The 17415-nt window shown below is 39.0% G+C and overlaps 1 pseudogene; it reads left to right on the forward strand.

Annotated features, from left to right (window-relative positions):
• The first annotated feature begins 16800 nt into the window (after positions 1-16800).
• On the forward strand, positions 16801-17160 carry LOC114511832 (annotated as a pseudogene).
• The last annotated feature ends 255 nt before the right edge of the window (positions 17161-17415 follow it).

The following is a 17415-nucleotide window of genomic DNA, read 5'->3' on the forward strand; positions in this document are numbered from 1 at the left end:
ATAAAAATATATAGATTATACTATAAATATTCTGCAACTTGAGTTTTATTTTTCAAGGAGGTTCAAGATTTCACCTTTTAAGGTCCATCCACATTCTGTGTCACTGTAACTTCAGTATATGTCCTTGTATGAATATACTTCAAGGTATCCATTCTTCAGTGAAAGGAAATTAAGGCTTGTTTTCAATTTCAATAAATTCTTATCCATACATGAAGAAAACTTCTTTAGAGTAGTAGAGAATTGCAAGAGTTAAAATAAGGTCTTTTAAAAATATTTTTGATGTGGCCAAATTGCTCTCCTATGTGGTTGTTCCCATCTGTGCACCCACTTTCCACTCCCACTAGCAGAACATGACTATTTCCTCATCCCGAATCCTCAACAACACCTGGAATTCACAGGCTTCTCAATTTTTCCATCCTGATGAGTGTGAAAAATTATTTCATTGTGTTCTTAATTAACTTTTCCCTGATTGCTGGAGAGGGTAAACAACTTTTCAAAAGTGTATTGGCCATTCATAGCTCTTCTCTGAATTGCCTGTTCTTATCCTTTGCCGATAAAAATGTGACTTCTCTCTTACAGTTTTCTGGGAGTTCTTTAAATATTCCAGATACTAATAAGTGAATGTAGAAATATCTGAATTGCCAAGGCAGGAAGTAGATTAAAAGGCTCAAACAAGTAGGCATGCAAGAGCGGACTTACTGTGTAAGACTGAAATATCCATAGGATGACGACGGTCCCTAGGAGTGCCCAAAGCAATAAAGAATGTGTGTGTGGTGGGGGGGGGGGCACCAGCCTCCTTAAATTCAGTGGTGGCTCCCCTCTGCAGGCCAGAGACTGCAGGAACAGAGGCCATTACAGAACTGCATGCACTGAGAGCAACGGGGTTATGAGAACCCGGAAATAATAGAGGCCAGATGGCAGCACTTAACTATTAGAACCCAAGGAGATGCAATTATAATAATGAGTAGCAGGTTCAGAACAGCAGGGGCATTAACGCTAATTATCAGAAAAAGGTGGGGTTGCTGTTACACAACGTAGGCAGGGAAGGCTATATTTGGCATTTCAGTGATGTACCTGGGTACCTCTTGGTAATATCTTGCCCATTTTTTCTGGTAATTGGATAGTTGCAGTAACTCTGGCCTAAGAGGGCACTAGTTACCAGGGAATCAGACCTCTCTGCGGGGAGGATCTGGGTCACCCACTAGGTGGGTCACTGAGACTAGCCGCGGTGGGAGCTGAGGGGGTGCAGAATGCACAGTGAAGCAGAGGTCAATGAGTATCAGGTGTGGCCCCAAGACCCACTGCAACAAAGGGAACAATAGTCCATCCCACTTGCCTTTCTCTTACAAGTCTCCCCCAAGGAAAAGACTTCCAATGGAATCCAGAAGGAATGGCTCCCGGAACTAGATGAATAAGTAGATCTCAGCACCTCCCAGACCCCCCCTCAGGACTAAGAACTTATCCCCTCAGGTGCAGGAAGCAATGTCAACAATTAGACCTCAGTCCTCTTGAAGAAGTGTCTCTGCAGAAAAGAACTGCCAACCCCAAGGCTACACCCCTCCCCAGCCATCTCGCACCCAGTAACTAGTCAATTTGGGAACATAAAGGCGTGGCCTCCTCACCCTAACTTGGGACAATTCTAAAGGGATTGCCAGCTTCGGATCTTCACAGGAGGTTTCCTGGGACTTCTTTGGGGCTGCATCACAGCTCAGCTGCTCCCTTTACACCGACCTGTTTCAAGTCCTTCCCTTCCACAGGTGATAGCAAGGGCACAATCCAATGATCCTGCTCCATGCTAATCTCCAGCTCAGAATCAGCTTCCCTGGAACTAAACCTACAATCTCTTATCCAACAACTTTATCACCAGGATTATTTGTCAGTTTCTCTTGGGTATATAAATAAATACATTGTATTTTTTAAAAGCAGCTTTTTTTCTCTCCAACTTTCTTATTTCTTTTTCTTATCTAACATCACTGACTAGAACCTCCAGTATATGGATAAATAGACACTGTGATGACAGGCATTCTTGTTTTGCATCCTTGTCGTATTCCTCTCTGATGTAATACCACAGAGTCTAGTGTTTGCTCTAATATTTCAGTAGGTATCCTTTATCAAATATTCCTCTCTTGTCCATTTCACTAAGAATTTTTTATCATGAAACTATTTTGAATTTCTCAAGTGCTTTTTCTGCTTTGATCTCAAAGGTTATGTGGAATTTCTTCTCTAATTAATATGCTAAATATTAAAAGGAATTCTGTTGTTAAACCACCTTTACGTGAGTTAGTAAGCCTTACTTAGTTCACTCACACACGTGTGTACATGCGCACAAATGCACATTTATAAAACTCAGAGCTACTGCTGGATTCTGTCTTTAAAATATTTCATTTATGATTTTTGGTCCTATGATTATTAGTAATTCTTGACTTTCTCTGTTTTTAGCATCAAGTTATCTGATCTACCAAAGTTACTCATCTCATAAAATGAGTTGAAGAGCATTCACTCTTTTTATCTGGGACATTTGAGTAAGAGTGAATGTTTGGTAGAACTTACTCATAAATTTGAAGTTTGAAATGAGTATACATATACATATACACATGAATATGTGTAGATTTTTACAAAAGACTGAATTTTGTTAATTATTATAATTATGTTTCTTTTTTAGTCAATTTTGGCAAATATATAATTTTCTAAAAAATAAACTCCCATCAGAGTTTTTATATTTACCGGTGTTTGGTTAGCCATAGTATACTCTCTTTATTTTTTTAATATCTACTTTATCTTAGCAAAGTTTTTTTATCCATTTCTAAAAAGATTTATTTGTGCTTTCTCTCCCACCCAGATTATGAACAAATTGAGAAACCAAATAAAAGAGCATTTTTATACTAAGAAAAGCTAGGTTGCTAATTGCAGCTTAATGTGAGAGCCAGAATTTAGACTAAGTATGCAGAATTCCCCAAAACAGCTGCCTGGGTCAGATCTGTGGAATGGAGGGGCAGAGGAAAACTTATTCTGACTCCAGACAGGCTTGCTCTGAAAAAAATGAAGGGCAGAGCTTAGTTGAGTAGGCTCAGTTTATTCTCTTGAAATTTTCCAATTAGGTGAAACAGCCTACCTTCCTAAGGACAGAATGCATAAAGGAGCATAAGAAGGTCAGTTCTTAGGTTTTGTTGAATCTTCTTAGTTTTTAGCTTTTGATTTTATTAGATTATGTTTCTAGGCTCATATCTTCCTCCCGTTTAATTCTATTGAGTTACTCTGTTATTTTAATAGATTCTTGAGTCATTAAAGTCCTGATTTTCTTCACTTCCTTTTGGGGGGTGGGGGGCTAGGGGGCTTTATTTTATTTATTTTTGAAGCTTTATTCATGTTTCTATTTTTGTATTTTATTGACTTTTGGGGTGACATTAGATAATAAATTATATAGGTTTGGGGTGTACAATTCTATAATACATCATCTGTATATTGTATTGTGTGTTCCTCACCCCAAGTCAAGTCTCCTTCCATCACCATTTATCCCCCCTTTACTTTCTTCTACCTCCCTTCACCCTCCTTTTCCTCTGGTAATCACCATTCTGTTGTCTGTTTCTATGAGGGTTTTTTTCCACTTCTAATGAAAGCAGATAAGATTGTCAGTTACACTCTAAGTAGCATTAACACTCCTAATTTTATCTATGATATTTTCATTATTATTTAATTATAAATATTTGTTCCCACTATTATTCACTATTTGATCCATGACTTACTTAGAAGTGAAATTATTTTTAACTTCCAAAAGTACTGTTTTTTAAAAAGAATTTTTATTTATTTTCTCATTTAATTCCATTGTAGTCAGAGAACTTGATATGTATATGCTTTTCTGGTTTTTACTAGAGTCACTAAGACTTTAGTTGTAATGATGTTAGTTTTTTTTTAATTGGCTCATGAGTCTTTGAAAGGAATTTGGATTTTCTGAAATAATATTTCTTTTATTATTCTTTTTTAAGGATCTTTACCTGTATTAGCTAAACCCTACTTGTATGATATCAATTGAGATATATCAGCTTTTCTTTTGGTTAAAATGTGTCTGGTGTGTCTTTGCCATCCTTTTGGAGGTCTTTATGTTTTAGATATGTCTGTGGTTTTGTTTTTGTTTTTTATTTTCAGTTTGATATAGTAATCTTGATCTTTTAACAGGAGAGTTCAGTCCATGTACATTTATTGTAATTTCTAACATTTGAATTTATTACTATTATCTTATGTTGTTTCCTATTTACCATAAGGTCTATTTATCTCCACTTTTACTTCTACTGAATTAAATGAGTTTTCTACATCCTTGGCCTCTTCTCTCCTGGTTTGGAAGTTATGTATTTAATTTCAATTTTTAGTGATTATTCTCAAAGCTTTAACATGCTCACTTACCTTAAAGTTTAAATTTAATCAATATCTGTATCCTCCTTCAAATAATACAGGAACTTAGAGCAGTTTAAATTAAATCTTCCTATTTTGCATATTACTCTTGTGCAGGTTTTAATTTTGCCTTTTCTTCTTATCTCTATATCATACCACTGTTTGAATTGTTATTGTATAGAGTAATATAATTTAGACTTACCCATGATTACTAATTTATATGTTTTTCATTTCTTCTTTCATCTTACTCCTAATTTCTGGGTTTGCTATGTCAATGAAAAATTCTATGTTCAGCCAAATTATCATTCAAGAGTGAGATTACCCTAAAATTCTATCTTGGCACTTTGAAAATATTCTTCTTTTTGCCATTAAAAACTCTATTGTCAGTTCTTATAAATAATATGCTGTTTCTTATTTGTAAGATTTCCTCTTTATCTTTTGAGTTCTGAGATTATACTGCAGTATGTCTACTGTATTCCTTTTTTGTTTAATCCACTTGGAATCTGTTGTGCTTACTTATATGTGAGGACTTAAGTCTAATCATTAATTCTGTTAAGTTCCTAATCTCTTCAAGTACTGCCTTTCCCTTGCTCCCTTTATTCTTTCCTTCAGAAACTGTGATTAACATATATAAACCTTTTCATTTTATTCTACAATGTATTTTCACCTGTCTTATATACTTCTCATCACTTAATCTCTCAGTGCTAGTTTCTGAATAATTTTATTAGATCTACTTTCCGTTGTACTAATTATCACTGCAATTCCTTTCAATTATATTCCCTTACAGCAATCTAGAAAGTTCTTTTAAAGTATTCCTTTCCTTTTTTAAAAAATTATTTTTGTAATGGCTTATTGTGTTCTCATATTTTAAATTCCCTATTTTATGTCTTTAATTATTTAAAGAATCATTGTCCTAGCTCCTACTCAATGACTCTCCTATCTTAAATTATTGAAACTCTCTAACATGCTTCTGTAATGTCTACTAATACATATCATATACAGTACATTGTGTGCTGTATACACGTATTTTTCTGACTATAAGATGCACATTTTCTCCCCAACTTTGGGAGCAAAATAGGAGTACAACCTTATGGTCCAAATATAGCTTACCTGGCTCACTGTGGAGGGGTGGCGGCCTGTGGTATATTTATGTTATTAAATATTTTATCACATTATTTGCCTCAAAATTTTTTTCCTATTTTCCTCCTCCAAAACCTAGGTGGTCTTATGGTCCAGTGCATCTTACAGTCCAAAAACAATGCAAGTAATTTTCAACTATGTATCATGAGCTCATGTTTAGCAGGTATTTATTTGTGGGAATACTGGAGACTCGAATAAGGGTTCATCCCACCCATAAGAGTTTTGTATTTGCTCCTACCAGAAACCCCAGTTATTAGTTCTTTTTATAAAAATTTTTCAGCTTGGGGTTTTCCCAAATAATGTAGGCAGAACAAAATTAAAGGTCAACCAGCACAGGTCTATAGAAGATATTTTTTCTGGTCTTTCAAAGCAGTATCTTGCTAATGCTCTAGAGACACTGCAGAAAGCAAGTAGGTTATAAGAACCTTGGTCCATTATCCTTTCTCATTCTTTTATCAATTATCATATGTGCCCAAAATGATGATTCCCTAAACAGTGTTTGTGCTGTTTCTCTCTCTCTCTCTCAAATATTTTTCTCCTAAGGAAACTAATTGGTTATCACAGGTTTCAAAAAGAACAGGCCTACAGTCTACATTAGAAGCAGCAGCTTTATCAGCCACAAAGTGAATATCTACTAGCAATTAATGAGGAAATCAACAGGAAAAAAAAAGAGAAGGGAAAAAAGGGAAGGAGAGAATTAATATTGCTAACCACTGACATTATATCAAATCCTCAAAACTCTCCTCTGACAGATATTCCCTCTCAGTTTGCAGATGAGGCCCAGGGCTACCCAGCCAAGACTGGGCTAACCCCTGTCTCCCTGACCCCCCTTTTCTGAAGGAAAGTCCATGAGCCAGGAAAGGGGACCAAGAATAAATAAAAGCTCAAGGCAGGTAAAAGTCCTGATTCCAAGCAATCATGGAGGCTACTCTTATGTAAACTCCGCTTTAGAGCCAATTAGTTCCCTCTGGACAATCCTGCCTCACTCAAGATTTAAGTTCTTGTCTTCTCTGTAAACCACACCTTCCATCCCATCCCAAGTTCCCAATAGCAAGCGTTGCTGATTCTCTACACTGGAAACTAAAACCACAAATGGGGAGGAATGGACCCTTGGAAGAGAGGCTTTTTGCCAAACCTCCCATGTGGTCAAATATCTGCAATCATCCCCCTTGGAGACAGCTCTATTTCCTTGAAGGCCAGCTGTAGCTGTGATTATAAGGTCACAAAGTAATGTGATTTCTAGACTTCAGGCCTTCTGATGCTCCAGAGCCTTTTTTAAAAAATCACATAGTCATCAAAAAGCTTCACTCCCAGCTGTGTGGAAAGTGACTGTGCAGCTCTCACTTAATTTTGGTTACATTACCCTCATTCTATACATCATTCATGACAAGCAAGGAACCACGGGGCTCCCTTGGCTAAATCTTCTTGTCCTTGACCCAGCTCTAATTTCTTTGGCATTTACTTCATCAGTGTGGTAAGCCCTGCAGTGGAGAGGTTTGCACAAGTTTGGATGTAGCAGTTCTTTCCTCCTTGTCACAATAATCAAGAGAAACCAAGCTATAAATAGAACTCCTGACCTACTATTTTCTTATCCTTCCCATGGGATCCACATTGCCATTACTCTAACAGTTAGGATGAAAAGGGGGAGAGAGAGGAGATTTTCTTTCGATTGTCTTTCTATGGGCTCTTTATGCTTTTCCTTGAAATCAAAGAGAACACCAAGACAGACTGCAGCATGACTTCCTCTATCCCATGTAAAGGAAGAACGTGAACAATTCCTCAGCTCCTTGTGTTGGGAAAGAGCTAGGAGTGCCCATGTGCTTCAAGGGCCCATCCTGGTCCCAAGCTTGTCAAGGCAGAAACTCAGAACCAAGTGGCCCTCAGACTTGAGAGTGAGGCCACGCCCAGCTAGGCCCTAGGGGTTTTGTCTTGTTTATAGACACAGCCATTCCCCAGTCTTTGTTATCAGAGCTTCAAGATTCTCCTAGGAGAAGATAACATAAAGGAAGAGATTCATTCTGAACCTGCTAAAGGAGCTGCAGTATTGGGGCTGGAGTCTGCAGATACTGGAACTGAACCAGGAATGCCAGTCTGCCCCCAGACTCAAACACAATTAGATAAAGGAGCCTTTTCAGCCAAGGCGTAGACCTATGCCATCTTCTGTACTCTCTATCTCCACCATAAAATATTATTAGAACCAAGGGGCTGCAAGATGCTGAATCATCAGAGCAAGATTAGATCATATCCATGTACTGTGTACAGACATAAAAGCAAATGTAAACATTTTTAATGGATTTCAACACCAAGGATTAAAGCAAAAGGGGTTTTATGTTTAACTAGGAGTTAAGCATAAATTCTATTTCCCCAGAGTTCCATTAATAAAGGTTTCGCTTCTAAGTGTTCAGGGGCGCTGTGCAGACTTTGCTTGAGACCTTGGGTGAGAGTAGGAAAAATAAACAAGACACAAAAACACCAAATTAAGTGGAATGTCTTCTCCCAAAATAGCAATGCTCTTTGAAAACCAAAGGAAGACAAACCAGCAAAAAGATATACTTGCTCTGTTTAAAAAGATTGGTTTATATTTGCTTAACAAAAGAAAGCCAAAAAAAAAAAAAAAAAAAGCTCACTCAAGATCATCTGAGTCCCCTTCTCATAGAGGCCAACAAATCTGGTAATCAGAATCACTTTCCATCCACCCACAAGTCCTGCTGAGCTCCTTAATTCTTGTATTATGCAGGACCTTAACACCAATTGCTAAAAGAATGTATCAAAGCAAGTTTCAAAGTCAGCTTAAGGTTAATTTCCCCCAAGAAATTCTTGGCTTTTCTTCTTTTGGTGCCTCCCTGTCCCCTCTACTTATTGCTTGTCTTCCTCCGGCCTAACCCCAACTTGATCCTTCTTACCAAGGTCTGCCCAGGACTGGCAGAGCAGACAGAAAAGCTCTTTAAGAATATAGGGTTTACTATTAATAGCAGTGACACAGGCCACTGAAAGCTAGGGCAGTCAAGTCAGGAAATCGTCAGGCCTGGATTAGCTTTCCAGCACCTGGGAGGTAGGACTTATTTATAAATAAAAATAGACAGCAAAAAGGTCTGGCCCCTCATAGGCTCCTGCTGTCTGAGAAGGCTTGTGTGGACCCAAGCCCAGAGGCTTTCCCAGCTGTCCTCCAAACCGAGCGGCAAACTCTTGTTTTTGAAAGTGGACTTAACAAAGGGAAGGCTTGTTTCAAGTCTGAGTCAAAATCCCTGCTTGTACAGATAGTGTAGCATCTTCCATGATTTCCAAACACTTAAGCAGATCCTGAATCCTGGAACCAGAACCGTGCATGTCTCAGTACCTTTTAGGATTTGCAAAGCAGTTGATAGGTCTTCACCAAAGTGTAGTCCCTGCCTTCTACTTCATTCTCTGGACCACCATGAAAAGAGCATGCTTCTTTCACATGTGATGTAAGCCCTCTATTTTCTCAGCCTTGGGAGAATTCCTTTTCTCATCACAGAATGGACTATAAGAATCAAAACATCTTTCGAAAGAAGCCTGTATTTTAGAGGATCATTCTGAGGCTAATTTGCAAAGTCTCTGGATTCTAGAAGCTGCATGAAAACATTTGTTACCAAGTTTAGAGGTGCAGTGACTACTGGTATAACTCACTTGGATCAAGCAATACAATTATGAAATGTTTGCATGGGACTCTGTTCTTGGGGCTCTATAAATTAGATCACTTTGTACTGCAATGGTCTCTGATGCAGAGAAGTTTACAGTTCCATTGTACTGAAAATCGACTTTCAACTTCCTTTTAATTCCAGATGCATAAAAGTTTCATAGTATAAAGGAGACTTCTGGTCAAGATGGAGGCATAGGTAAACATGATTTGCCTCCTCACACAACTATAGAAAAAATTACAACTAGACCTCAAAACAAATATCACCCAGAACTGTCAGAAAATTGAGCTTTATGGAAGCCTGACAACCAGTGATTTAAAGAAGCCACATTCATTCAGATGGGTAGGAGGGGCAGAGACACAAAGATGGGCAGAGACATGGAGATGGGCAGAGACATGGTATGACACAGAGAGGCCGTGGAATGAGTGGTCCCACATTCAGTATAGTGGATAAAAATCAAGAGGGACACCTCAGGAGGGAGGGATTCCAGCCCCAGGCCAGACCACACAGCCTAGGGTTCCCGCACAAGGAAGATAAAACCCCATAACTTCTAGCTATAAAAACCAATGGGGGTTAGGGGGGCAGAAGAAACCTCCAGATTTCAGGAGACTCCTCTTAAAGAGCCTACACAGACTTAGAACTTACACAAACCCACCCTCTCTGGGGTTCAGCACCAGGTCAATAGCTGGAAGGGCATCATTCACATACTGGGAGAAAGTGAAGTGACTAGAAACAGGGCAAGTGCCAGGCAAACCTCCAGAAGCCAGGCAGCAGCACTTTTCCCTCTCCAAGTCCTTGCCCCACACAGAGAGCCATAAAGTGGTGAAGCAGGTTGTCCCATCCTGGCAATTACCGAAGGCTCTGCCCCACACAGTTTACAGGTGCTTTTTTTTTTAGACTAGGTCATGCTACTAAGACAGGGAGTCAAGCAGCTCTACCCTAATATACAGAAACAACACAGGGAGGCTGCCAAATTGAGGAAACAAAGAAATATGGCCTAAATGAAAGAAAAAAACAAAACCTCAGAAAAAGAACTAAATGAAACAGAGATAACCAACCTATCAGATGAAGAGTTCAAAACACTGGTGATAAGGAATACTCAAAGAACTCATTGAGTGGCAACAGCACCAAAAGATATAAATGAAGGTTACCTTAAGTGAAACATTTAAGAAAAATCTACAGGGAACCAACAGTGGAGGGGATGAAACCAGATTCAAATCAATAATTTGGAGCATAAGGAAGAAATAAGCATTCAACCAGAACAGTAACAAGAAAAAAAATTCAAAAAAATGAGGATAGTATAAGGAGCCTCTGGACATCTCCAAACATACCAACATCAGAATCATAGGGGTGCCAGAAGGAAAAGAGTAAGAACAAGAAATTGAAAACTTATTTGAAAAAATAATGAAAGAAAACTTTCCTAATTTTGTGAAGGAAATAGAGATATAAGTCCAAGAAACTCAGAGAGTCCCAAGCAAGATGCACCCAAAGAGAACCACACCAAGAGACATCATAATTAAAATACCAAAGATTGAAGATAAAGGGAGAATCTTAAAAGCCACAAGAGAAAAGCAGAGGGTTGCCTACAAAAGAGTTCCTGTAAGACTGTCAGCTGATTTCTCAAAATAAACTTTGCAGGCTAAAAGGGACTGGCAAGAATTATTCAAAGTGATGAAAAGCAAGGACCTACAGCCTAGATTACCCAGCAAAGCTATCATTTAGAATGGAAGGACAGATAAAGTGCTTCCCAGACACTGAAGTTAAAGTTAAAAGAGTTCATCATCACTAAGTTTTATTACATGAAATGTTAAAGGAACTTATCTAAGAAAAAGATCAAAACTATGAACATTAAAATGGCAACAAATTCACAACTGTCAACAACTAAATCTAAAAAACAAACTAAACAAACAACCAGAATAGGAACAGAATCATAGATAAGAAGACCATTTGGAGGATTATCAATTGGAAGGGGGGAGGGGAGAATGAAAGAAAAGGTACAGGGATTAAGAAGCATAAATCAGTAGGTACAAAATAGACAAAGGGATGTTAAGAAAAGTATGGGAAATGGAGAAGCCAAAGAACTTATATTCCATATATATTCCTTCATTTATATATTTTTTGTGCTGTTGACACTCAATGAGTTCTTTGAGTATCCTTATCACCATTCCAAAGAACTTAGTTCCATGGACAGGAACTAAGGTTGGGGGGATTGCACGAGGAAATGGGGGTGCCAGGTGGAGGGGGGCAAAGGGAGAAAATTGGGACAATTGTGATAGCATAATCAATAAATATATTTTTTTTTAAATCTACTTTCAAATATCTCAAGTAATGGGGTACACACACAAACACACATACAGGATTTCCTTGGGAAATGGTCCTGTGTGCCGAAAGTATTTTCATGTGCTATTCATTCTTTCAATTCCTATTTCTTATCTTTTAATTGTACCACTTTAATTATAATTCTTGACTTCTATGGTGTCAGGAGTTACCTTCCCCCTATTAACTACCCACGTTTAGCTCCTTTAGCCTTCCTCTGATCAGATGCCCTGAGTCATCCTCACCTCCATACTCTTTCTCCTTGCCCTTCTCCAAATTCCCCAAGGTTCTATGCCCTAAAGTCAGCTTTGCAAAATCAAAGTGATATTCCAGATGCTTGCTCACTGTGGAGCCTAGAGACCAGCTGTCACCCCTGGTCACTGTCACCCCATGACTCAGGGTTTGTGTCCCAAAATAGGTCTGGCCTTTCACGTTGCCTTCTCTCATTGCAGCCTGGCTGCTCAGTGGCTGCCCACTATCACCCCAGTTCCCCTTCCACACTACTGCTTTCCAGGTTTCTTCTCCCCATGAGTTGTGTATGTTGAGATGATTTGCCTCCAAACTTGAATGGACCACTGGTCAGCACTCTTCTCTATTATCATCCTGGTTTGCAACTAGCATCAGAATTTCCATGAGCATTTCTACTAAAGGAGTTCTATAAGATCTTCCACTCTAGAAGAAGACAGCAAGAAGGCAAATTATTTATAATTTTAGGATCTTAACTTAAGATAATATTCTGGAGAATGTAACAGAATAATATTCCAGGCAGGATCTGTCTCAGAAAAGGTTTGATGAGCTTGTGAAGGGTGACCATGTACCACACCTGGAACTATAGAAAGGAAATGTTCCCCAACTTAAATCAACTCTCCTGGGACTACGCAGGGTTGCCGTGGGCTTCTCTTCACTGCTTTGTTGCCTGGGAACCCTCCTTTCTTCTCTTCACCTCTGCCAGGATCCGTCTTCCTCTCCTTTCTGGGGAGCTCAACACTGGCAGGTGGCAGGAAGGGTGTCCATGGGGACTGAGAAGCCCCACCCTCCTCCAGGAAGGTACAGAGGCCCACGCTCTGCCCTGGGGAAGTCCAGGAGGCACTCATTTCAGGAACTCCCAGGCCCACAGCACTAATTCCTGCAGCTTCAGGGGAAAGAACATTCCTATTTTAAGAGGTTCTGGGTAACATGCTCACCCAGGTCTGAGTCACCGCTCCTCTTTAAGGTTTTCAAAAGAAATATGTTTCTCAGCCTTTAGCTTTACAGGCCTTATTTTCCACAGCCTCAATGATCAACTGGTTTACCACAAAATGTAAAAAGAGCTAGTGAGGCCATGGTAACTAAGGAAGTTATAGTGTCTGGAATTATAATAACAGAGGTAAAGCTAAGAGTTATATGAGACCTAAAAATAAGTCACTAACCATATCCTACTTCCTCTAACATACATGCACAGGTACCTAGAAGAGAAAACCACCCATTGTTCAAAAGAATCAATAAAGAACACTGTGATTAACCACAGCCCACCCCATCACAAAGAAGTATTCCTGTGCCCTCATGAACAGACTTTTACCCAGTGAGGATATTTCACTGGAAGGTGATCCATCACTGTTATCCCTGAGAGGATAGAACCACCAGGGGTCTCCACATCAGCCATCACAGCAGTAATTAGAATAATAGAATATCACATTACATCCATGGTATTTGGTACCCTTTGTGTAAACCACTGCAAGTCAGTGTGAGTTCTTCCACAGAGTTTGCCTGCAAACGCATACGTTTCTTCCTCATCAGTTGTTTAAACAACCACGTGTTTGAGTATAAGCATAAATAATAATAACAGCTTATATTGATTGTACATTTACACAATAACTTGCTATATTAACTCACTTCGTCCTTTTAACAAACTTACCCCTTCTTACACATGAGAAAACAGAGGTTTAGAGAGGTTAAGTAACTTGACCCAAACCACATCATTCATAAGTGTTAAGGGTGTAGGTTAGAATTCAGATCCTCCTACCTAGGCACTTTAAGAACTTAATCACATTCCTCCACTATTGTTTACAACCCAAATTTTAAATGGTAGGAGTTTCAGTCTTTACTTTCATGGTAAATTCTCATTCTCCTAGTTAGTCAGGCTGATTTTTCACACATTTAAAATGACTTCAGTTAAAAAAAAAAACAGTTTGAACTCTCTTCTCAGACTTCTGTATTTAATATCACATTCTAAGGTGTGGATCAGCAGCACAAATCACCAGTTCAGAGAGTCCCAAATTCCCAAGCTCCTTTTCATTTCTTTTTCTTTTAGAAAAATAATGGCCACATCTCAGTGGAATAATCCTGGCCCCAAGTATAAGTTCCCAATTCTTTAGGACTACTTTGGTATCTGTATTTGTTCACCAGTGCCATCCTACCAAAGTACCACACTGCATAGCCTAAACACCAGGAAATTATTTTTTTCACTATTCTGGAGGCCAGAAGTCTGAGATGGCAAGGCATTGGCAGCATTGGTTTCTTCTGAGGCCTCTTTCCTTGGCTTGTAGATGGCTGTCTTCTTCCTGTGTCTGTATAACATCTCTCTGTGCCTATGTCCTCATTGCCTCTTCTCATAAGGACACCAGACACATTGTATTAGTATCTACCCTAATAACCTCATTTTACCTTAATTGTCTCTATGAAAGTCCCTATACCCAAATACAGTTACATTCTGAGGTTCTGGGGCTAAGAACTTTGACATAGGAATTTATTGGAGGGGGGGAGGGACACAATTCAGTCCATGACAGTATTCCAAAAATTTCCTTTTACAAAATTGTCTATATTGTACAAAATAAATGCCTTTGACCCTGACAACAAGGAGTTTAAACTACTGCTTACTCCACAAATGCTTTTGTTACCTCCCTATAATAATATAGATAAGTTTTTCTATGACCAAACCATAGTTTTTATTCAGTGTTATCAGCAATATCAGCTATATCATAATTTTCACCTTTGAAGACATCATGAATCTCATTTGTAAAAAAAATTATAGAAAATGTTTTTTGCCAATTATGAATTATCAACAGTAAAACCAAATTTTAGATTTTTAAAAATTTACCCATAACCTTTAGTCAAAATATAGCCCAGCATAACTTACCCTGAGCCCTCAATATATGTCACAGTCCCTGGTCATTACATATGAAGATTCCAAATGACCTGACGAGAGGCAACTCAGATTTATGTGGTTATATCATATAAACTCTATCATTATGGGGTGTCTGCTAGTTTCACATATTAAGCTAGGTTAAATTGGATTCAAAAATTGATGTGTGAGAGAGATTATTGTCTCTGCTTTACCAGTAAAAAAAAAAAGAACCTTAGAAATATTAAGTAAATTATCCAAGGTCACACAGCTCACAGAGGGTCAAGACTTAGGTGCCGAGTCTTACATGTAAACCTAGTCAATCTCATCTGACTCCAGGAACTTTTTTTTTTGGCACTACATGTTGCTTCTTTGACTTCTTAAAACATGTAATAATGTCCTCTCAGTGCAGGGGCTCAGGAGCTCAAAACTTTTCCTGGGCCATAAAAATATCCAATCTAGTTTCATCAACTGTTAGTTTTGGTAAATAAAATAACAGCATCTTTGTTTCTATGTTTTAACTGCAAAATAAATCATGGGGTATTCATCATCAGAAATTTAAAATCTATCTCTGACTTTGGGTGGTGATGAATACTAAGGTTATGTGAAACTACAATGGATATATTTATTTTTCATAGAAAAAGTTAATTATATTAAGTAAACCTAGTCAGTAATCATAAGCTTCCTTGCAACAGCTCTGGGACTGCAGTCTCATGTCCCTCCAAAACACTCAGTTAAATTTGGTCTGTTTTGTGCTCTGACTTCCCAGGCAAGACTGTAAATGTACTGATTGCAGGAACCCTTTCTGCGGCTTCTCTGTGTGGTCCTGCAGTGCTAAGCACAGTGCCTTGCCTGGAGCAGGTGCTCACTAGCATCTCCACTTTAAAGCCTACAAAATGACCACCAAGAGAAGCCCATTAAAGAACTCTGTGATGAACATCACAACTGTGCAACAGGGTGTCTAAGAAATCCTTAAAACTAGCCATGTTGAGAGAGCTCACATGCTCTAAGAAGTCAGATGAGCAGTCTCTAGATCTTTGATTTATAAATCTTAAATGCCTAAGGGAATGCCTGATCAGGGAGATGGTGAGGTGTGTTGTTCTAATAATTGTGCAATTTCATTTGTTTATGTAGAGTAGGTATTGTAAGAAATCGTAAAATGTTCTATCTAGCAGCCCCAAAGGCAGGCCTGAATAGAGCAGGACTCTGCTCGGGGCCCTCATCAATGGCCTGAGAGAAGCCAATGGAGTTGATCCAAAGCCACCAGTACAGCTAGAAGTGCCTTTCTTCACCCTCCTGTTGCTCAGTTGTCTTTTTCCCTGGCAGAGCCCCACTGTCTTGGCCAAAGAGTAGATTGCCGAAGTTATACAAACAGGAAAAAGCAAGGTAGTTATTTATACCTAGATCTTTACTCTAAGAATTATGTAACTAGTCACAACATAGTTTTTCACCTAGAAGTAAAAGTTAACAATAACTTAAAGTAACAAAAACACACTTAGTAATTAAGGCTGAGCCACAGGGCCCCTTGCAAATACAACAGAAATTCTGATGCCAGAGATAAAGAAGTCTTTCTCAAAGAAAAGCTTTGTCTTCAAAAGATACAACCAACAGTGAGAACATGATGAGATGGATTCTGGTAGATCTAATTCCCAGGAAAAAAAGGCTTTGTTCAGGGAGTGTGCTATGATGAACAAAACCTTTCTTTTTAGTCTGGTATATCCTTTCAGTTCAGGACACCTGTCTGCAAGCCTGCCCTAGGCTCTTATATCTGTCCCAGAGTGACTCTGGGCACCTCTTCTCAAGCTTTCTACATCTCAGAGACCTAAGAATACTACAAAATTGCTCAGCCTATGGAGAAAAGTCTTGAGAATGGTTAATAGATGAGATGAGCTTATTGAGTTACTGATCCTTAAAGGAGGCAGAGACACCTTGATGTGGAGTGGGAGGCAGTTTAGAAAGCAAACTCTAGGGATTGAGGCAGTTCCTTCTGAGAAGTTCAGTAGCCTCAGCCATCTACAGATTCATATGAAACTCTTACTCCTCCTGCTTAGGAAACCTTTAGCTGCATCACACCCTCAAGCAGGTTATAAATGCACTGGCAACTACAATCAGAAGTAGAGATAGAGAAGACAGAAGCATCTTTGCTGAGGGTCACAGTGAGCAGTGAGTGGCTTCAGGGATGTTTTTAGGAGTCAGAGCATGGCCAAAGACATCAAGACCAAAATCAAGAACTTCAAGACTGCCCCTTTTGATAGCCACTTTCCCACCTGGAACCAGACCAGGAACTACAGGCAGACCTGCCTGGAATTCCACCACTGTGAGAAAAGGCAATGACTGCTAAAGGGGGTGATGTCTCCTCATGCAAATGGCACTAGCATGTGTACAAGTCCCTCTGTCCCATATCCCAGGTGTCAGCCTGGGATGACCTCCTGGCAGAAGGCATGTTGCCTGGGAAGATCTGAACTGGCTGTACCCTCTTTGTCCTCTGTCTGCCATCCTTCTCCCAGGGACATGAAGGGGGACCTGGGTACATCCCACCCTGGGATCCTGAATTATAGCTTAACTAATAATATGTACTAGTAAAAGTAAATTTTTTAAAAAGTAGAAATGGAGGGCAATGAAAAGAAAAATATATTTCTGGTAAAACTCCTTTAAAACTGAATTATCTTTCCTCAGAAGATACAGATTTGCAGAAACCTCTGATTTAGATTAGGGAAGAAGGCCATGGGTTTGGAAAAGCAAAATAAGCAGAAATAAAAATAAGAAGATGAACTCTGAGGTGCAAAGTATGGCAGAAGATAGAACCTGGGTTAT

Source organism: Phyllostomus discolor, chromosome 3 (assembly GCF_004126475.2).
Source record: "Phyllostomus discolor isolate MPI-MPIP mPhyDis1 chromosome 3, mPhyDis1.pri.v3, whole genome shotgun sequence".
Classification (NCBI taxonomy): Eukaryota; Metazoa; Chordata; class Mammalia; order Chiroptera; family Phyllostomidae; genus Phyllostomus; species Phyllostomus discolor.